General features: G+C 37.1%; 1 long non-coding RNA gene across 1 annotated transcript; it reads right to left on the bottom strand.

Annotated features, from left to right (window-relative positions):
• Positions 1-13,772: 13,772 nt before the first annotated feature.
• On the bottom strand, positions 13,773-15,320 carry LOC107802253 (uncharacterized). The gene is made up of 3 exons (XR_001651798.2): positions 15,165-15,320; positions 14,529-14,597; positions 13,773-13,992 (listed from the first exon to the last, which is right to left on the bottom strand). It is a non-coding gene; the product is annotated as an uncharacterized LOC107802253 (long non-coding RNA).
• Positions 15,321-22,823: the final 7,503 nt, after the last annotated feature.

Genomic DNA, 22,823 nt, shown 5'->3' with positions numbered 1-22,823 from the left:
GTTTTACAAAGACTTTGTATTTATAGATTTGTAAGCCAATCCAATGATGGCATCTGGAAATCCAGATTTTAAGATATGTGGTAAAACACATGATTCTTGGCCACAGGGTACTAGGAAGAGGTTTTTTGTTTTACACTCTGTATTTATAGATTTTAATGCTAGTCCAATGCCGACATCTAGATTTTTTAAGAAAAGTAGTAAAACACATTCTTGGCCACAGGACTAGGAAGTGGTTTTTTTGTTTTACACTCTATTTATAGATTTTAATGCTAGTCCAATGCCGACATCTGAGAATCTAGATTTTAAGATAAGTGGTAAAACATATTCTTGGTATTACGAGGGACTTTCCGGCGCGTATTTCCTGAGAGCAGAGCAAATTTAGACTTGACGAAATAAACAACTAAAGTAAAACCTAGTAAAATAGTTAATAATTAAGTCCTCGATAACGGCACCAAAAATTTGTTACTTCCAAATGCACACGCAAGTATACGTGGTCGTACAAGTAATAAAGTGATAAATCAAGTGTCGAATTCATAGAAACTTGTGTTAACTACCCACTAGTTTCACCAAGATTATTATTCAGTCGAGTCAATCAGAGTTCAAACGTGTGATTATACTAAGCAATAATTCTAACAAGTTACTAATTAATCAAGCAACAAAATAATTATTGTGTATTCAGTAGGGATGAATATTCCAGGATTGTGATCGATTCACAAATCCTATTAAGTAGATTAATGCCTATATGACTATGGAATCAATCTATTAAGAACAAATTAAGATTACAATATCAATTGAGCATGGTGGCTAGGTATATTCCCATCCTAACCACAAATCCTCCATTTACTCAGAGTTAAGACCATGCCCTCTTCAACTATTCTCTAATCTAGACGTAGCTTTCTCAAGCATAGCATAGATAGTAAATAGAACCTAACTTTTGGCCAGACAATTGGTAAATTAATCACAGAATTAAAGAAACAATCACATATTAGCAAACTGTAATCAAGGTTAAGTCAACTTCAAACAAAAATATTCATGGTTAAATCACAACCCTAGAATTATGGGTTTTAGCCACTTATGATAAAATCAAAACAATTTCACAAGTGTTGAATAGTTGAAAATAGTAAGAAAGATGAAGAAAAACTGAGAATTCTTGCTCCTGAGTATTCCCCATGTGTATTTGTCTTCTCAAAGTGGCATCTCCCCCTCCAAAATAGATTTAGGCTTGCTTTTATACGATTTGGGGGTGTATTGGATCGAAATAACTTTGTCCCGATTGAGGTAGGAGAAATTTCCGTCACCAGCGCCCAAGGTAGTGTGGGGCACTAGCCCTGGCGCTTGGGATTTTGATGTTCTGATTTTACGCCATAGGCCCCCCATGCTAGCCTGGACGCTACTTTGAGGCGTTTTTCCCATTTCATTCCATTTTTACTTCAATTCACGCACAATCATCTCACATTGCCTCCGGATGATTCCTACATATAAAAATATCATGAATTAGCACAAATCATTACATTACACATCTGAAATCTACGAAACATGAGTAAAATGCGAGGCAATATGCATATAAATATACATACTTTAAGCCGAATATCATTGTTATATATTGACCTTTTACTTGATATACCTTATTCTATGTTAAGCTTACCTAGCACTAGGGTTATGTGCCCTCGCGACTAGGTGGATTTTGGGTCGTGATATAGCTTAAGCTTTTTGATGATATGGACACATACTTTAACATGGTATTAGAGCATGTAGAGGTTATGGGATCGAGTCTCACTTCCATCCAATAACAAAAAAGAATTTTCACGTGCTTGGCTCAACAGAAAAAAATCAACGCCACACGTGAGGGGGAGGGGTATTGAAGATATAATTAAGTAAATAAAAGTGTGCTCATTCTACCAGGTTAAGCTTTTAGATGAGATGATTACCCATTTCAACAAGCCCAAGGTTGACTTTTGTTGACTTTGTTCAAAAAATAATTTTCTTATGGTATTGAGTCCTATGATGTTGTTTGATATCGTGCAACACTCTTTGGGCTAGAGTGGTCTCGTTTGCTGAATTTGGAGTAGAAAAAACGAATTTAGAAAATTAGATCTAGCCTAAGAAGAGTAAGTATCTTGCCTAACCTTGACTTGAAATTTTTTTTCAAGAATAATCTTGTTGTTACGTGCTACGTGTTTTGAAGTAACATATATGCGAGGTGACGAAGATATACGCGTATCCTAAGGTTTATTCATGCTTGGGTTAGTATTTTAGGCTTTTAATGCCTTGTTTGGTATATACTTCTCTTCGTATGCTCTAATTGATTTACTTATGTCATCATTATAAGTGCATTTTCACATGCCAGTATTACACTATAGGTGTCTCTCGTATGCTAGTTTAATATGGTAGGATATTGTATTCATGACTAATATTATATGACTACTTGAGAATTTTATTCATGCTAGAATAATATTGTTACATCTCGCGTTTTCATACGTTAAAAGTTTCGTCTTCGGTTAATTGACATTGACTTGGGGATGAGATCATCTTGACGTTAACGTACTTACGCTATCTATAACAAGCGATAAATAAGTGTTATGAAGGATAAAGGGGTATACGGATTAAAGAAAACAAGTTTCGTTGAAAGTGGGCAATTTGGAATAAAATACAGGTCGGGCGATAATACCCAATAATTATGAACTAGTACCATGCAAGGTACCATATGACCATGGTAGTATAATATATAAAGTATATATGAAGTATTTTAAAAATAAATAGAATTTTAAGTAATTTATGGTAATTTTTTAATTATGCGGGTAATTGATTAATTATCGGGTAACAAAACATTACCCAGTAAACTAATAAGTGGATAAATTATTAATAAATTAAGCCCCCCACACACACGTGGCAAGAAGACACAAAGCGTAGAAAATGACTAAGTAGTCATAAATCTAGGTGGCTACCAAGGAATAACTTAATAATGACTTAAAGACTAAGTCTTAGAAAGACTTGTAAAACTTATCCAATCTGCCTTTAAGCTTCATTTAGTGTCTTTAGCTTCATTTTGTTGCTTTGGCTGAAACCAAGGGCGTTGGAACAGAAAACCAATTTGTCCAAAATCTTTAGCCAACCTTTCAATTAAAATTTCAAAGAACAACCAAATTTCATTTCAAGATTTCAAGCAGAATTTCGTCCATGTTTCGCAGAAGTAAATTCGTTCAAATAATTCCAGGAACAAGTATATTAAAGCTCTCCTTTCTTTCTTTTGACATGATCCATATGATACTGAAGAAACGAGCAAATACACAGTTTTCATAAATTACTCTATTCATAGAAATAGTAGGGGTGTCTATATTCTTGATTTCCCCATGAGATTTATTATTATCTTTCGTTCATGGGTCTCAGAATAATATGTAGTTGGAAAAGTTATCCGGAAGGAATATTGAGATTATTACGTATTTTTCATGCATTTCACTCATTTATACATGTGCATTGACCCAATACCGGATGACGTTATATACGCGTATATATGTAAATATATGTATATGGGATATGGAAAAAGGTTACGGCGTTATATATGCACCACCACCTGATCAACTAGTATATGTTGATGATATTGCCCATAGTGGCCGAGATGATATGATGGGATGCCCTCAGTATTTTGATGATATTATGTACACCCATACCTATGCATGACACGACATTTATACGCATGTGCATGACATTATGGACGTTTTAGAATTTACAAAGTTATTCAAATTTAAAGATGTGTTTCTATATTCCTTGTTTCATTTATGTCTTTTACGTACTAATTTTCATGCCTTACATACTCAGTACATTTTTCGTACTGACGCCTTATTTCACGGGGCCTGCGTTTCATGCCCGCAGGTGCAGGTAGGCAAGCTGACAGTCCCCCTTCTTAGGATCCTTAATCAGCGAGAGTTGACACGCTCCATTTGATCCAGAGATGCTTTTGATTTTGGTACGCTATGTTTGTATATATACATGTATATGGGTATGACGTGGCTTAGTCCCGTCTTTGTACAGCTATGTTTCTATTAAAAGTCTGTAGACAGTATGTCTAGTTGAGTTATATGTGGCCTTGTCGGCTTTCAGTTTTGGATATATAGTTGTCTATAGTAGCCTTGCCGGCTTGCCCACTGTATTCTGCATGTATACGTACATATGCCTTGATGGAGGTTTCCTTCACGTATGTTAATTTCGTAATGCAGAAGATGTTATTCAAGTTCATATCTTAGACGCATGCTTATGGGTGTTTGACAGGTAGGACTCAGGCACCCGTCACGGCCCATAAGTTTGGGTCGTGACAAAAGTGGTATCAGAGCAGTTCTGTCCTAGGGTTGTCTACAGACCGTATCTAGTAGAGTCTTGTTTATGGGTGTGTTGTGCACCACACTTATAGACAGGAAGCTGCAAGACATATAAGATGGTATCCTCTCTTTTATCTCATATCGTGCGATACAAGAATCCATGTTCCTAACGATATGTTATATTTTCAGCAATGCCTCCAAAGAGTACGGCCACCCAGAAGGGAAAGTCTATGGCTGGTGAGACTACTAGTCGAGTGCCACGAGTAAACAGGGCTCGGGGAGAGTCTCATATTGAGGTTCCATCTCAGACTTCACATACCCCTCCCTTTTTAGAAGAGCTCCGAGAGGCACCAGCTCCCGTGCCCGCCCTTGTACATTCAGCACCTCAACCGGATGCACCGGGTCAGGGGATGAGAGATGCTATTCAGTTATTGACTCGATCAGTATTCACACAGGTTTGTCATCAGGAAGTAGGTATTGGTCACCCAGATAGGTCCGTGAGTGCGAGGGTTCATAACTTTATTAATTTAGACCCTGCGGTATTCACTGGAACAGATCCAAACGAGGACCTTTAGGTATTTATTGATAGAGTGCAGAGGACGTTAGGGGTAATGAAGGCCACTGCGACTGAGTCAGTTGAGCTAGCTTCCTATAGACTCCGAGATGTTGCAGTTAATTGGTATGAGTATTGGGAATTGTCCAGAGGTGATGATGTCCCTCCAGTAGTATGACAGGAGTTTACAGAAGCTTTTTTTCGTCATTATATGCCACCAGAGCTTAGGCGACCCAGAGTTGATAGGTTCTTGACCCTTTGATAGGGTAACATGAGTGTTCGGGAGTATAGTCTTCAGTTTGATTTATTGGCTAGGTATGCTCCCACTATTGTATCTAAGATGGAGGATCGGGTTCACCGGTTCATGATAGGATTAGAGCCTCACTTGCTTAACGCTTGTATATAGGTGTCACTTCAGCCAGACATGGATATTTCTCGTATTCAGGCATACGCTCAGGATGTAGAGGAGCGTAAACAGAAATAGTGGGCCGATCATGAGCATGATAGGGCCCAGAATATGAGAGCAAGGTCTTTGGGTCCTTCTGGTGAGTTTCGAGGTAGTCAGAGGCAGCAGTACTCGAGGTATCCATCCAATCCCTCGGCTAGCGCACCCCTCAGTTTGGCAGTAAGAGATTTAATTGTTCTACATATTCAAGGTCTGGTCAGAATTCCAGGGCCTCAGGTTCTCAGTATATGGGTGAGTCAAATCAGATGAGGCAACCCTTGCCACGATGTACTCAATGTGGTAAGCAGCATACCGGGCAGTGCTATATAGGGTTAGGTGTTTGTTATACTTGTGGTTATCCAGGCCACGTTATGAGGGATTGTCCGATGAGAGGTGATGCAAGCATAGCTCAACCATCGGGATCTGCATCTGGTTCGTCCTCATCAGTACGCCCCTTTGGGCAAGGTCCCCAAGCACCAATAAGTCATGGTAGAGGCAGAGGTGGAGCATCTAGCTCGAGCAGCCCTCAAAACTGCATTTATGCATTGGCAGGACGACAGGACCATGAGTCATCGCCCGATGTTGTTACAGGTATATTATCAGTCTCCTCATATGATGTATATGCACTGATTGACCCAGGTTCCACCTTATCATATGTTACTCCGCTAGTTGCTAGTAAGTTTGGAATAGAACCTGAATTGGTTACACCTTTTGAGGTATCTACACTTGTTGGGGACTCGGTGATAGCTAAGCAAGTATATAGGGGTTGTATAATAGTGGTTCATGGTCGATCTACCATAGCAGACCTAATTGAATTAGATATGGTAGAATTTGATGTTATAATAGGTATGGATTGGTCGGCTTCTTGTCATGCCAACGTTGATTGTAGATCAAAGATAGTCCGATTTCAATTTCCAGGGGAGCCTGTTTTGAGTGGAAAGGTAACATGGCATCGCCGAGAGGTAGATTTATTTCCTATCTCAAGGAAAGGAAGATGATCAGAAAGGGTTGTATTTATCACTTAGTTCGGGTTCAGGATGTGGAAGTGGAGTCACCAACCATTCAGTCCATCACTGTGGTGATTGAGTTTCCAATGTTTTTTTCCCGAAGACCTTCCGGGTCTCCCGCCAAAGTGAGAAATTGAGTTCTCTATTGACCTACTACCAAATATTCACCCAATATCTTTTCCTCCCCATAGAATGGCCCCCTCAGAGTTGAACGAGTTAAAGGAACAACTAAGGGGCTTGCTTGAAAAAGGTTTTATCAGATCTAGTACGTCACCATGAAGAGCACCTATGTTGTTTGTGAGAAAGGGGGATGGTCCCTTACGAAGGTGTATTAATTATAGGCAGTTGAATAAGGTGACAATCAAGAAAAAGTACCTGCTCCCGAGGATTGAGGATTTATTTGATCAGTTATAAGGTGCCAAGTATTTTTCAAACATAGACTTGAGGACCGGGTACCATCAGGTAAGGGTTAAAGAGGAAGATATTCCGAAGATAACATTCAGGACCAGATACGGGCACTTTTAGTTTCATGTTATGTCGTTCGATTTGACCAATACCCCAGCAGTATTTATGGATTCGATGAACCGTATTTTCATGCCCTTTTTAAGATCTGTTCGTAATCGTATTTATCAGCGATATCTATTGGTATATTATCGTTCAGCGGCTGAGCATGCAGATCACTTGCGTACTGTGCTCAGAGTTCTACAAAAAGGGAAGTTGTATGCAAAATTCTCTAAATATGAATTCTGGTTAAACTCTGTAGCTCTCCTTGGGCATATCATTTCGGATGAAGGCATCCAGTGGATACACAAAAAAGTGAGGCATTGAAGACTTGACCTAGACCCACAACACTTACGGAGGTTAGTAGCTTTCTCGGTTTGGCAGGTTATTACAGGAAACTTGTAACGGAATTTTCTTCTCTTCTAAGCACCTTCGACCAAAATAGTATGTGGTGTCTTTATTAATGTTCCGGAATAACATAAGGAAATTTATAATGCAAGTAAATTGAAGAAATGTTGTGAATAAGTATAAATAGATATGTGTAGGTCGCAAGCTAAAGTATGGTAGAGCGACAAGGTTTTAGGAAGATAGGAGGAATGATAAGAAAATATGAGTGAAAAGGTAACGAGAATGTGTAAGTCCTTGGGAATAAGTTCATAAGAAAGCCGATGATTTCTCTAAGTTACAGAAGGCTCAGTATAGCCTGAAAGAACTTAAAGGAGTCTAAGACTAGTAACATTTAGAATAGATGAAATATTACCCTAATAGTGGGATAAAGGCGTAATTGTAATGGATAAAGGATGAAGTTTGGGCCTCCGAAGAGGGGAATTTCCTGAATTGTAAAAAAAATTAGGATACCCATGTAAGTTAACTCAGAAGGGAACTAAGTTTCAATGGACCAATCCTTGCGAACGGAGTTTCCAGGTATTGAAGGACAGATTAACTTCAGCACCGGTTCTACCGCTCCCAAAAAGGACCGATGGTTATGTTATCTATTGTGACGCTTCAAGCGTTGGATTGGATCGTGTGCTGATGCAGCTTAGTAAGGCTGTAGCTTATGCTTTTGGACAACTAAGTAAGCACTAGAAGAACTACTCGACCTACGATTTAGAATTAGCCTTGGTGATTCATGCACTAAAGATGTGGAGGCACTACTTGTATGGTATTCATGTTAGTATCTATGCGGATCATAAGAGCCTCCAGTATATCTGCAAGAATAAAAAAGAAAAAGAAAAAAATTGAATTTACGTCAAAGAAGATGGTTGTAGCTACTTAAAGATTATAACGTTGATATTTTATGCCATCCGGAGAAAGCAAACGTAGTAGCTGACGCCCTCAGTCGTAGATCTATGGGTAGCCTATCATATTTATAGCCCATAAGGTTCACCAGCTAGCTAGTCTTGGAGTTCGGTTACTGGACTCAAGTGATATTGGAATTACTATTCAAGATACGGCAACATCCTCCTTAGTAACTAAAGTAAAGGAACGCCAGCACGAGGATCCTGTGTTAGTTCATTATAGGGATACCACCCATCGGAAAGAGAAAACACCGTCTGAGATTACAGAAGATGGGGTCCTTAGATATCGAGAACGATTATGTGTGGCGTCCTTAGATATCGAGAATGATTATATGTCCCTAATGTTATAGGGCTACGTCAGCAGGTTATGTGAGAAACTCACTATTTTCGTTATTCTATCCATCCAGGAGCGACAAAGATGTATCATGATATTATATTGGTGGAACGGAATGAAAAAGGAGATAGCGGAGTTCGTTGCTCAGTGTCTTAACTGTCAGCAGGATAAGATTGAGCATAAAAAACCCCGGGGGATTATTGTAGGCTATGGAGATTCTGATTTGGAAATGGGAAGTAACCAATATAGATTTCATCGTAGGCTTACCTCGTACCCAGCGTAAGTTCGATTCGATGTGGGTGATTGTTGATAGGCTTACAAAGTCAGCCCATTTTCCGCCCGTTAGGACTATATATTCCTCAGAGGATTATGCAAAGTTTATATTAAGGAAATTGTACGACTGCATGGTATCCCTGTATCTATTATCTCGGATATAGGAGCTCAATTTATAGCTAACTTCTGGAGGTCCTTCCAAAAAGGATTGGAGACTTGAGTAAGTCTTAGTACATCATTTCATCCCCAGACAGACGGACAGGCTGAACGTGCTATTCAAACACTGGAGGATATGTTACGAGCTTGTGTAATAGACTTCAAAGGTAGCTGGGATGATCATTTGCTGCTTATTGAGTTCGCATATAATAATAGTTACCATTCCAGTATTCGGATGGCTCCATACGAAGCTCTTTACGGACGGAAATGTAGATTGCCTATAGGGTGGTTCGATATTTGAGAATCTGGATTACATGGCCCAGACCTAGTTCATCAAGCCATAGAAAAAGTAAAGTTGATTTGGGATCGACTATTGGCAGCTCAGAGTCATCAGAAGTCATATTTTGACGTGCAGCGTCGAGATTTAGAATTCAGGGTTGATGACTGGGTATTCTTAAAGGTGTAACCTATGAAGGGTGTGATGAGGTTTGGCAAGAAAGACAAACTTAGCCCACGGTATATTGGGCCTTATAGAATCATTCGGAAAGTGGGACAAGTAGCTTATGAGTTAGAATTACCCTCGGAGTTGGAGTCTGTCCATCCGGTTTTTCAAGTATCTATGTTACGGAAGTGCATTGGCGATCCTACCCGAGTGGTGCCCATGAATGATGTATAGATTACAGAAGACTTATCATATGAGGAAGTTCCAGTTGCCATCCTAGACCGACAAATCCACAAGCTACGGAATAAGAAAGTAGCCTCTGTGAAAGTACTTTAGAGAAACAACAATGTGAAATAAATGACTTGGGAGGACGAGAAAAACATGAAGTCTAGATATCCCTACCTATTTCGTCCTCCAGAGAAGGGTCCGACTGAGACATCATAATCATAAGGTACATGTATAAATTCTTGTGTTGGTTATTGTCGTTGGTTATGTGAGACCATTGTCGTTTTTCATAATTATGGTCCTGTGTGTCATTGGATTATTAAGCTTATATGGGAAGAGTTGGTAGTGGTGTTATTATAGAGGCGACCCTGCCAAAAGTTACATAGATCACGGGGAGTTTAACATCCGAGTTCTAAGGGGGTGGGGAGGAAGGATGTTACATCTCGCATTTTCGTACGTTAAAAGTTTTGCCTTCAGTTAATTGACATAAACTCGGGGATGAGATTATCTTGAGGTTAACGTATTTACGTTATTTATAACAAGCGATAAATAAGTGTTATGAAGGATAAAGGGGTACACAGATTAAAGAAAACGAGTTTCGTTAAAAGTGGCCAATTTGGAATAAAATACGGGGTCGAGCGATAATACCTGATAATTATGAACTAGTACCATGCAAGGTACCATATGACCACGGTAGTATAATATATATAAAGTATATATAAAGTATTTTTAAAATAAATAGAATTTTAAGTAATTTGTGGCAATTTTTAAATTATGCGAGTAATTGATTAATTATCGGGTAACAGAACATTACCCAGTAAACTAATAAGTGGATAAAATAAATTAATAATTAACCCCCCCCCCTCCCTCCCCAAACGTGGCAAGAAGCCACAAAGCCTAGAAAATGACTAAGTAGTCATAAATCTAGGTGGCTACCTAAGAATAACTTAATAATGACTTAAAGACTAAGTCTTAGAAAGACTTGTAAAACTTATCCAATCTGCCTTTAAGCTTCATTTAGTGTCTTTAGCTTCATTTTGTTGCTTTGGCTGAAACCAAGAGCGTTGGAACAGAAAACCAATTCGTCCAAAATCTTTAGCCAACCTTTCAATTAAAATTTCAAAGAGCAACCAAATTTCATTTCAAGACTTCAAGCAGAATTTCGTTCAAATAATTCCAATAACAAGTATGTTAAGGCCCTCCCTTCTTTCTTTTGGCATGGTCCATATGATACTGAAGAAACGAGCAAATACATAGTTTTCATAAATTACTCTATTCATAGAAATAGTAAGAGTGTCGATATTCTTGATTTCCCCATTATTATTATCTTCTGTTCATGGGTCTCAGAATAATACGCAGTTGAAAAAGTTATCCGGAAGGAATATTGAGATTATTACGTATTTTTCATGCATTTCACTCATTTATACATATGAATTGACCCATGACTGGATGGTGTTATATATGCGTATATATGTAAATATATGTATATAGGATATGGGAAAAGGTTACGGCGTTATATACGCACCACCACCTGATCAGCTGGTATATGTTGATGATATTGCCCATAGTGGCCGAGATGATATGATGGGATGCTCTCAGTGGCTTGATGATATTATGTACACCCATACCTATGCATGACACGAGATTTATATGCATGTGCATGACGTTATGGACGTTTTAGAATTTACAAAGTTGTTTCTATATTCCATGTTTCATCTATGTCTTTTACGTACTAATTTTCATGCCTTACATACTCAGTACATTTTTCGTACTGACGCCTTATTTCACGGGGCCTGCGTTTCATGCCCGCAGGTGCAGGTAGGCAAGCTGACAGTCCCCCTTCTTAGGATCCCTAATCAGCGAGAGTTGACACGCTCCATTTGATCCAGAGATGCTTTTGATTTTGTTACGATATGTTTGTATATATATACATGTATATGGGTATGACGTGGCTTAGTCCCGTCTTTGTACAGCTATGTTTCTATTAAAAGTCTGTAGACAGTATGTCTAGTTGGGTTATATGTGGCCTTGTCGGCTTTCAGTTTTGGATATATAGTTGTCTATAGCAGCCTTGCCGGCTTGCCCACTGTATTCTGCATGTATACGTACATATGCCTTGATGGAGGTTTCCTTCACGTATGTTAATTTCGTAATGCAGCAGATGTTATTCAAGTTCATATCTTAGACGCATGCTTAGGAGTGTTTGACAGGTAGGACTCAGGCACCCGTCGCGGCCCATCGATTTGGTTCGTGACAAATATTATAGGCATCCTTCACACGCGAGCTTAACATTATGGATTTTATGTACTAATTTTACTTGGTAAGTAATATATTTTAGAAATATTTATAAAGTTCAAAATATTGGGCTAAGAATTTATATATATATATTGAGTTGTTACATATTAGTAGTTTTTACTTAGTTCAAATATAGAAAGCATTAATGATCAGCCTATTTTTAAAATTTCAAACTCCTAAATATTAGGATTTCAAATTCCTAAATATTAGAAAAATAACCTAAATAACAATTTAGTCCATTATGAAATCAACAAATAAAAGTGGATTTATGAGAAATCCATAAGTTTCTGACTCGATTATGATATCGATTGATGAGTTTGAGCATAAGGGTGAAAGATTTATTTACATTAAGTGATCCTTTATGCCTGTTCATACTTTCTTACATATTTTATTCATGTATATCATCCATATATGCTTTTATATATTTTTACACATATGTAGGACTTGTTAGCAGATTGTTGGACACTTAGAGAGTGTTAATTTGATGTAACGGTCAAGTCTTTATTATAGATATTTGATATTAGGCTATTGTCAATGCATTTCATATAAATGCTCGCTGATTGTGCATACCATTAAATATGTTGCTTTGATGCGTTGAACTTATTTAGCTGAGATAGGTTGCATCATTATCGTATGTCCTATCTGTGCATATTGTTATATACTTTGATTGTTACTAACTTTCTCTCTTGTTGCTTTGTATATGAGTTGCACATGTTAAAATGAGTATCTTTTGTAAAACTTCGCCACTACTTCGTTGAAGTTGTCTTAATACTTACAAAATATTGTTTCGAAGTATTCATACTATTTTAGAGTTGAGATATTGTACAGTTCTAGAGCAAGCATTAAAGATATAGTAGTGTTGCATTTGCAAGTTGTCATCTTGTTCATAGTAGTTAATTTGAGAATTGTATATCAGTTTTAAATATTTAGGATAGATATTATTTTTTCATATATGTGTTGTATATTCTCATTCTTAGTCTCTTATGACTTGTGACACTAATTCTAGGATAGTTATTGTAAATTTTGCGATTATAAATTATTATTTATATAGTTATCTTTTGTTGAGGATTACTTCTGTGTTGGTTGATTTGCAAGTTGGGTTAGATATCATTACAATTTGATGGAATATGGGTCGTGACACAATACATGCTTGCCAAGTTTATAAATAACACACTTCGGCGAGTTAAAATGGAAGCTTATGATCATAAGATAAATGAGTTTGGTTTGTAATTCAAAAGCACCAATTAAATTAAGGCAAATGAGTTTGGATTAATCACAATTATTCTATTCCATCATTATAAATAAATAGGGTTAAGGTTCAAATATGCCATTGAACTTTGTGAAATTGTTCAACTATGCCATCCATTAATAGTTTCGATCAAATTTGTCCCTGCCGTTATATATAAAATTGGTCTAAAATCTAAGTATGCTTATTTACTAGCGAAAGTTTTTCAATACATGTCCTTTGTAAAAGTTTAAAGTTACCCTTGAACTTTGCGAAATTGTTCTAATTTGCCCGTAAAACTTTACGAAAATTGTGGCGCTAAGGATATTTGACGGGAGATCCAATTTTTATTTGTGGTCCATTATTAGTTAGCCATCGAGAGAAGCAAATACAGAGTACGCTAATCAATAAAAATAATGAAGTAGCAATTAATGCAAAAATAAGACACCTTTATATGAAACATGTTAAAACCCCAAATAAAACACATAATATTTTCATATGCTCATTTTCCCCTAGTCAAATCATTAGTGGTTATACGAAATTGTTTCCATACTATTTGACGCATAAATAAAACTATCATGTAAAAAACATTTAATTCCGTAATAGATGAAGGAATATTATTGATAAGAAATAGTAATTATTATTTCCTTCAGGTTGTCGTTGTAATCTTGAGAAAAGTTCTGATATAATAAGAACAAAACATTATTAGAGACGCTGCTTCTTAAATATTATTCAGAACCGCAGAAGTTCTCACCAATAATTCAAACTTAAGCAACATAAATTGGTAACCCAATTGAAGTAGAAGAAATTAAGATCTTCATAAACGATAATATGGTAGAAATTAACGTGGTTTATTTGTTCATGCCAGTGGCATTGTAACGGCATCTGCTGTTACTAGTGTTTTGGTCTTCACTTGCTGCCCCACCTATATCAAAATATCACCAAAATTAAAAAGAATATTTTTAATATAAATAAGCTTCAAAAGTTTAGATTTATTGCAGATGGTGGGTTGATGCTAAGATTTTTTGTTAAAAGGGATTAAACTCTAAGAAGAGGTTATCGAGCTCTGAATAAATTATTTATATAGACTAAATGAATTTTGAAGAACTAATCTAAATAACCGCTTAAACTAAAAATAGCCGGCGGATATATAATCTATGTATACCGGATAAGAATAATAAATAGTGAATTCAGTCGGCTATTTGTGTAAATATCTCATGAATGTGTTTTGCTCTGATCCTCACAGGACGGATCTAGAGGCGGAGCTAGCCTATAGTATGCGAGTTCGACTGGACCCAGTTACTTTTGCTTAAACGTTGTATTTATACAAAAAATCAATTAAATATTTATAAATATTTAATTGCTAAGACTAACTATGAATACTGTGGCATATTCAAAACTCATAAACTTCAAGTTCTCGTGATGTTTGATTGATAAATGAATAATTAACAAAGTCCGAACCTCTTGCACTGTTTCCTTGGCAGACTGCACAGCAGTCCCAACCTTCTCCATCAATTGATTACCTTTTTCCTGATGCATCGCAAATTCATAAAATATCACAGTGTTATCTAGGAAGTAGTTGATAAAACAATTAAACTTCTTTTACGTATACTCGTATAGACATCTAGAGTAAAAAATAAGACAAATTTCATGCAGAAATGAAGAGTTTTTCCGTTCCAAAACGATACTGGTAGTGCCCGAAATCCATTACATGTTTTCACCAATGCAAATACCGTATATTTTTTTTCATTAATACTTAAACAGATCCAACAAATATTTATTATCTCTATTTGTTATTTAAAGTCATGGTCTCCTATTATTTTCATCAACTTTATTAAATATAAGCTCACTAAATGGAATGTTTAAATAAATAAATAAAAACTCCTATAGAACCTATGTCGAGAAACATGCTAAAACGCGCCCCTACTCGATGGAATGAAAGTAGTAAAACTAAGATTGTACCATGATTTTTTATATTGTAATGATATTTGGGTCAACTTGCATGCGATAACTCTATCATCAATATTTAAACTGATAAAAAAATCACCAACTAAAATTAAAAATCGCATGGAAGAGATAGTGAATATTAATGCAAACCTGGGCTTGGCCCTTAGCTACGCCAATATCGTAGCTCAATTTCTGATTTTCGTCCATGGTTTTTTGCTTTTGAACTTGGAAATATTTAGAAACAAGTAGTGGACACAATTAACTTAAACTCTTAGAGATCTTACAATTGCTTATGGATGTGTGTTTTTCGTTTTACAAAGACGTTGTATTTATAGATTTGTAAGCCAATCCAATGCTGACATCTGGAAATCTAGATTTGTAAGCTTAGGTAAGTGGTAAAACACATTCTTGGCCACAGGACTAGGAAGAGGTTTTTTTGTTTTATACTCTGCATTTATAGATTTTAATGCTAGTACAATACCGACAGTGAGATTTTTTAAGATAAGTGGTAAAACGCAATTTTGGCCACACGGGTACTAGGAAGAGGTTTTCTGTTTTGCACTCTGTATTTATAGATTTTAATGCTAGTCCAATGCCGACATCTGAAAATCTAGATCTGAAAATATAGATTTTAAGATAAGTGGTAAAACATATCCTTGGCAAGTTGGCATAACGTGGGACTTTTTGGTGCGTATTTAAATTTAGTCAAGCCTCGATACCAATATCAAACACCAAATGAATTTTTTTTTTTTTTTTAAAAAAAGGAATAGGAAGTGGATGAAAAACAGTCACTGACATTTGGGATGAGTGATTATAAGATTTAATTTCTATTAATTTGAGGTAAATTCGAAATTGTTCGAATTCTCTGATCATCAATTGTCACACGCCTGTTCTAACCCCTCCAAAAGATAATGTGTGTTATGAATTGTGGGTTAAAGAGTTTTTTCCAATTAAAGTGACAAATTTGAAATAGGGATTATTTTGTTATTCAGAGTCGCCACTTGAAATTGATTTTTGGGTGTTCCAAGTCACCTTTTATTTGATTCCTATTCAAAGGAAAGTTTGACTCTTTTATTATTGATCTGCGAAAACAAAGTCCGGGTAAGGAATTCTGTTAACCGGGGAGAAGGTGTAAGGCATTCCCCGAGTCCCGTGGTTCTAGCACGGTCGCTTTATTGACTATATTTGGCTTATACTATTTTTTGGATAACTTGTGTTTTATTGGTTCTCATCTTTTACCTATGTCTACTTTATTGCTTGATTAAAATTATGAAGAAAAAAAAAAGTTATCTTGAAATAAGTTACGCGTTCTAATACTTATTTTGTTATATATCACAATTATGTCACGGAGACCATACACATAGCCATGATATTTAATTATTTAAAGCGCACCTAAATAAACTAGCGCACTTGAAGTATTTTCCTAAACTAATTTAAGATTATTGTAAGGCCAAAAGTTATGGAATTGTTTGTGAAAAAGTGTATTATTTTAGATATTTGAATAAATAAATTATCATATACCAATACCCTACATCCCAACAATTGAAGCCTAAACTTATTAGTGTCCAAATCTTCCAAACTTTTAGCAAGTTTAAATACTATATTTTCAGAAACATGATTAAACATATAACATTTAAGGATTGATTTACATTATTATTTATAAAGTTTAAAGATAAATAAATAAAATCACATAAAATAAGATAAAAAAAAAAGAGGGAAGAATAAACCTTTGAATGCAAGATTTCCAATTAAATGAGTCTCCAAGAATATGTACAATAACTCAGACGAACGCCGAACAAGCATAAGCAAAGATGATCATCAAAGCCGGTGAACAGAGCTCCAACGGAATCCTCGACCTCGACTGTTAACACCACTCTTTGGCGTGTAAAAGGGGATGTTTTGAAGTATTTTTTTGTTGGGTTTTGGGGTGTTGAATTGCTGAAAATTTTCGAAAGAAAGAGGAAGAAAGAATAACACGAGTAGAAATTATCGTAGCGTAGAAGAAGAAAAAAAAATTGTTTCTCTCAATTCTCCCCTCTCTTTTCTCTCCTTTCTCTCTTTTTCTTCTCAGATTTTCTCTTCTATTTATAGCAAAATCTTCGAAATTTTTCAGATTTTTTTTTTTTTTAAATATTTTATTATTTTTTAATTAATAAAAATCCCGCTTACAATTTGCTTTTCTTTTTTATAAAAAGAAATCCCACCTTTATTTACTTTTATTTTTTAAATTCCAACTTTAATTACTTTTATCTTATTTAAAATCTCATCTTTTTTTTTTACTTTTAAAAGAGGATTCCACTTATTTTACTTTTCTTAAAAAAACAATCCACTTTCTTTTGCTTTTCTTATAAAAATTCTACTTTCTTTTACTTTATTTTTTTTTAATTTTCAGCTACCTTTATATTTATTTTTTAATTCCAACTTTCTTTACTTTTTATTTTTTTAAAATTTTCACAAAACTTTACTTTTAATTTTCCACTTTCTTTTACTTTTTAAAAGAGAATTCCACCCACTTTTACTTTTATTTTTTTATTCCATACTTCTCTTTTTCTTATTTTTTATATCTCACCCGAAAATTAAAAAAAATTAATATTTTTCGGATTTTTTTTTATCATTTTAAAAATAAAAATAAAAAATAAAATAATAGTAATAGTAATAATTCACCTTTTAAAATTTTGTATTTTTACCCTATAATAAAAAGTGTAACAAAGCTAAAAATTATAGGTTAAAACTCCTAAAATATTTACATAGAAGAAGTGACAAAAAAATAAATATTGTCAAAAATTAGGTGCTCACAGCTGCCCCTCTTTGCTTGGAAACATGAAAAGTTTTCGAGCAAATATAAGGTGAGCCATGTAACTAATTTTTGAACATATCTTTATTCAAAAGGGAAGAATAAGGATAAGAGAAAAGAGAAAGGGTGCAACCGAGTCTTGGTTTTGTACAGCCTACATATTCCGGGTTATAGGGGAATCAGGTCGTGTGTAGTTCAAGGAGAACTGTGGAATGATGAGTTGAAAAGTCGAGTGAAGTTCCGCCGAGGCTCTGGTCCGTAAGTCTGTTATTACATCAAAAATAAAAAAGAAACTAAACAAGCCTATCAGCTATGAGTTACAAGATTCCTATCTATGAGTCTTCTAAAGCTTGATCTTGAGTCTTGGATGGTTCTTCATGCAGACTCTGATCTGAATCTTGATGCTCGTTAGCTGCAACCGCTGGTTCATTCTTCTTCAGCTTTTCAGATCAAAACGGAACATGCAGAGCTTGTGACTTCAACTATGTCTTGAGCAATCCACATCTTTCCTTCGCTTCTGCACTTTGGATTCACTTCTTTTTCTTTTTCTTTATTCTGGATTGAGACTCATTCTTTGGGCATCTCGAACCCTGTGCCTCGAGGTAAAACCTGCTCAGACACCAAAGCAAACAAACGAACGAAATTTTTCTGCCCCAGTTTTCACTAGGAAAATTTCGTGAGTTATTGTAACAAAATTCTAAACTACTTTTTTATTGAAAGCAATAAAATCAGGATTGTGTATCCTTGAGAAAAAGGGATTGGGGAGTGGGCCCTATATCTATACTAAAAGTCTACTAGGGAGTGGAGACCCTATGTTGGAAAGCTCAGCTAGGGATTAGTGTACCCTATACTGGTAAAGGAAATTTAACCCGGGGTTGGTGCCATGTATTACTGAAAAGGAAATGTAACCAGGGGTTGACACCCTGTATTACTGAAAAGGAAATGTAACCAGGGGTTGGTGCCATGTATTATTGAAAAGGAAATGTAACCAGGGGTTGGCACCCTGCATTACTGACCAAAAAAAAAATGTTGAATCCCCCTGGGTGATAAAGTTCTACCTGGGTTAAACTAACCAAAGCAAATCTGGGTGAAGAGTACTTCTACCCGAAAACTATGAGCCGGATCTCCCTAGGCAAAAAGGTTCTACATGGGTTAAGCTAATATAAAACAACCTGAGCGAAGAGTACTTCTACCCGGAACTATGAGCTGGATCCCGCTAGGCGAAAAGGTTATACCTGGGTTAAGCTAATGTAAAACAACCTGAGCGAAGAGTACTTCTACCCGGCACTATAAGCTAGATCCCCCTAGGCGAAAAGGTTCTACCTGGGTTAAGCTACTGTAAAAACAACTTGAGCGAAGAGTATTTCTACCCGGAACTATAAGCTAGATCCCCCTAGGTGAAAAGGTTCTACCTGGTTTAAGCTAATGTAAAAACAACCTGAGCGAAGAGTACTTCTACCCGGAAATATAAGCCGGATCCCCCTAGGCGAAAAGGTTCTACCTGGGTTAAGCTAAGTAAAAATAACCTGAGCGAAGAGTACTTCTACCAGGAACTATGAGCTGGATCCCCTTAGGCGAAAAGGTTCTACCTGGGTTAAGCTACGTAAAAATAACCTGAGCGAAAAGTACTTCTACCCGGAACTATGAGCTGGATCCCCCTAGGCCAAAAGGTTCTACCTGGGTTAAGCTACATAAAAATAGGAGGTGGGAACAATAGTGACGTATTCCAAAAGTAAAAGAAAAATGGAGATTTTAAGGAACTTACGTTTGGTGACATTCATTCTTTTAGAATCACCATTCTGCATGCTTTGTTCCTGCTTCAAAAAAGAAAAATTTGTGAGGTTTCAAAGTGGTGGTTGGTTTGTGGCCTTGATGCCCTGAGTAGCTTGATTCACGGCCACTACTATCGAAGAACCGATTCTGTCAGCGTGGTACCGAGATGTCCATGGTACCGCTACCCTTGTCTCTAAGGCAAGGCTATGTTTTCTTTAAAATCAAGCTACAGTTGTCTTGCACCCAGTATCAGTTTGTGTCCGTAGTGCTTATCAACTTTTCTTATGAAGCAGGTTTTGCTTAGGCGACCTTTTCAGTTTCTTTGAGACACTTTGTTCGTCTTATCAAATGAGATCACAGATGGATTCGTGCCTTCGTCAATGCCATATATGCCCCAAATTGTGCTCGACATTACAGGGAAACTGTAGCAAGTTTTGCAGCCCTTTCTTTGCTTCGATTTTGATGCAGGATTAGACCGAAAGGGACTCAAAGAAAAATTATGGGTAAAAATAGAATAATAATTGGAAGCGAAAAAGAACTGTGCTTAAACAAAAGGTGTCCCTTTCGGGGAAAGGAATATGGAGACTTATCTAAAGGTATGTGCCGACTTCAATGAATGATGACATGCATTTTGGACTGGATGCCTGATCTGTCTACGCTATCTAATTATCAAAATCTGCCGCAAATGTTCATCTTCCATTTGTCTTGGTTGTGCTCCTGCCGGAGAATCGAAGACCCTCATTCGGCTAGTAGCGCCCTTTGCAGGTTTTCGCTAACTAACCTCTCTCATTTCTCTACTAACCATTGCCTTATGGTGCCTATCTGGGTTTTCACCAATAAGACTCTCTCATTTCTTTGTTCACGATTGCCTTATAGTGCCCGTATGGGTTTTCACTGATACGACTCTTTTTTTTGGCTAAGATACTACATGAGGGCGGTTACCTAACGCCCTTGGCATGAGAACTTCAAACATTCTCAAACACATCTATCAGAAGTTCTTGAAAGGTAAAAAAGGTGAAATGAACCTTGAAACGAATTACAACTTTTGGAAACCGTTTTTACGGAAAACCCGTGAAATAAAACAAATTTCTGCCCCAGTTTTGGAGTATTGGGAATATGGATATTTTGTTCTGATGGGACCGAACCCAGGGTAAGGCTGCCTACGTTTCCTTTCGGAATCAGGTCTGACGTAGTTCAATGCAAGGATTTTTTATTTTTTATTTTTTGCTTTTTTTTTCAAGTATACCGGTAGACAAATACGGATCAAAAGGCTTAACAAAAGGGTGACACCTATTTGGAGTAGCGAGCAAATGATAGCCTTTGTCACTTCAATCTGAGAAAATCAATGCGTGAAATTCTACAGTGGGTATATATCAGACATAATATCTTTTGATTGCATCTACGTTAATAGTCATGTATGGTACCCGTCCTTCTTCATCTACCAAGTGCAAGGCCCCTTTTGGTAACACTTTCTTGATGATGTAGGGTCCTTGCCAGTTCGGGGCGAACTTTCCTTTAGCTTCCACCTGGTGCGGAAGGATGCGTTTCAACACCAGCTGGCCTACCTCAAACTGCCTTGGGCGCACTTTCTTATTGTAAGCGCGTGCCATTCTTTGCTGGTACAACTGGCCAAAACACACTGCTGTTAGCCGTTTTTCATCGATCAACATCAGTTGTTCTAATCGGGTCTTGACCCACTCAGTGTCTTCAATCTCTTATTCCATAATAATTCCGAGAGAGGGAATTTCGACTTCAGCAGGTATTACAGCTTCAGTTCCATGTACAAGCAGATACGGAGTTGCACCAACAGATGTGCGAACAGTCGTGCGGTATCCCAAAAGAGCAAAAGGCAACTTTTCATGCCATTGCCTGGAACCTTGGATCATCTTCCGAAGAATCTTCTTGATGTTCTTGTTTGCCGCTTCAACGGCTCCATTGGCTTTTGGCCGGTGAGGGGCAGAATGGCGATGCATGATTTTAAATTATTCGCATACCTCCTTCATCAAATGACTATTTAGATTGGCTACATTGTCAGTGATAATGGTCTTTGGGATACCAAAGCGACAGATGATGTTGGAGTGAAAGAAATCTACCACTGCTTTCTTGGTGACTGCTTTGAAAGTGACGGCCTCCACCCACTTGGTAAAGTAATCAATTGCAACCAAAATGAATCTATGCCCATTTGAAGCCTTTGGCTCAATCGGCCCAATGACATCCATTCCCCAATCAACGAACAGCCAAGGAGAGGACATGGGATGCAACTCCAAAGGAGGCGAGTGAATCAGATCACCATGAATCTGGCATTGGTGACACTTGCGAACAAATATGAAGCAATCTCGCTCCATAGTAAGCCTATAATACCCTGCCCGCAGAATCTTCTTTGCCAAAACATATTTATTCATGTGAGGTCCGCATACCCCTGAATGCACTTCGATCATGATACGCTCTGCTTCTGTAGCATCTATGCATCTCAACAAGTTTAAATCTGGGGTCCTCTTGTACAGAATTTCCCCATTCAGGAAGAACCATTGGCGAGCCGCCTTATAGTTCTTTTTTGATATCCTTTGGCATGCTCTGGATATTCTCTTGTTTTCAGGAATCGTTTGATGTCATGATACCATGGTTCACCATCTGGTTCCGTCTCGATTATATTGCAGTAACCGTGTTGATTCCGAACTTGGATTTCTAGTGGGTCAACATGAGTGTTGCCTGGATAAGGGAGCATCGAGGCTAAAGTGGCCAAGGCATCGGCTAGCTCGTTGTGAAACCTGGGAATGTACCTGAACTCGATGGATCTGAATCTTTTGCTCAAGTCTTGCACACATTGTCTGTACGAAATAAGCTTGATGTCTCGAGTCTCCCATTAACCTTGGGCTTGCCGGATAATCAAGTCAAAATCTCCCATAACCAATAGTTCATGCACATCCAGATCGATGGCCATTTTCAAACCCATGATACAAGCTTCGTATTCTACCATATTATTGGTACAGAAGAACCGAAGTCGGGCTGTTGCAAGGTAATGATGTCCAATAGGTGAGATGAGGATTTCCCCAATCCCAACTCCTTTGATGTTGACAACCCCATCAAAATACATTTTCCATACAGGGTGATCGTCTGAAACTACTTCCTCTATTGAGTTAACCTCTTCGTCTGGGAAGTATGTGCTAAGTGGCCTGTACTCATCATCAACTGGATTCTCTGCCAAATGATCTGCCAAAGCCTGTGCTTTCATCGCGGTACGA

The sequence above is a fragment of the Nicotiana tabacum genome, chromosome 22 (genome assembly GCF_000715075.1).
Source record: "Nicotiana tabacum cultivar K326 chromosome 22, ASM71507v2, whole genome shotgun sequence".
Lineage (NCBI taxonomy): Eukaryota > Viridiplantae > Streptophyta > Magnoliopsida > Solanales > Solanaceae > Nicotiana > Nicotiana tabacum.
This window is presented reverse-complemented; position numbering and strand designations above follow the sequence as displayed.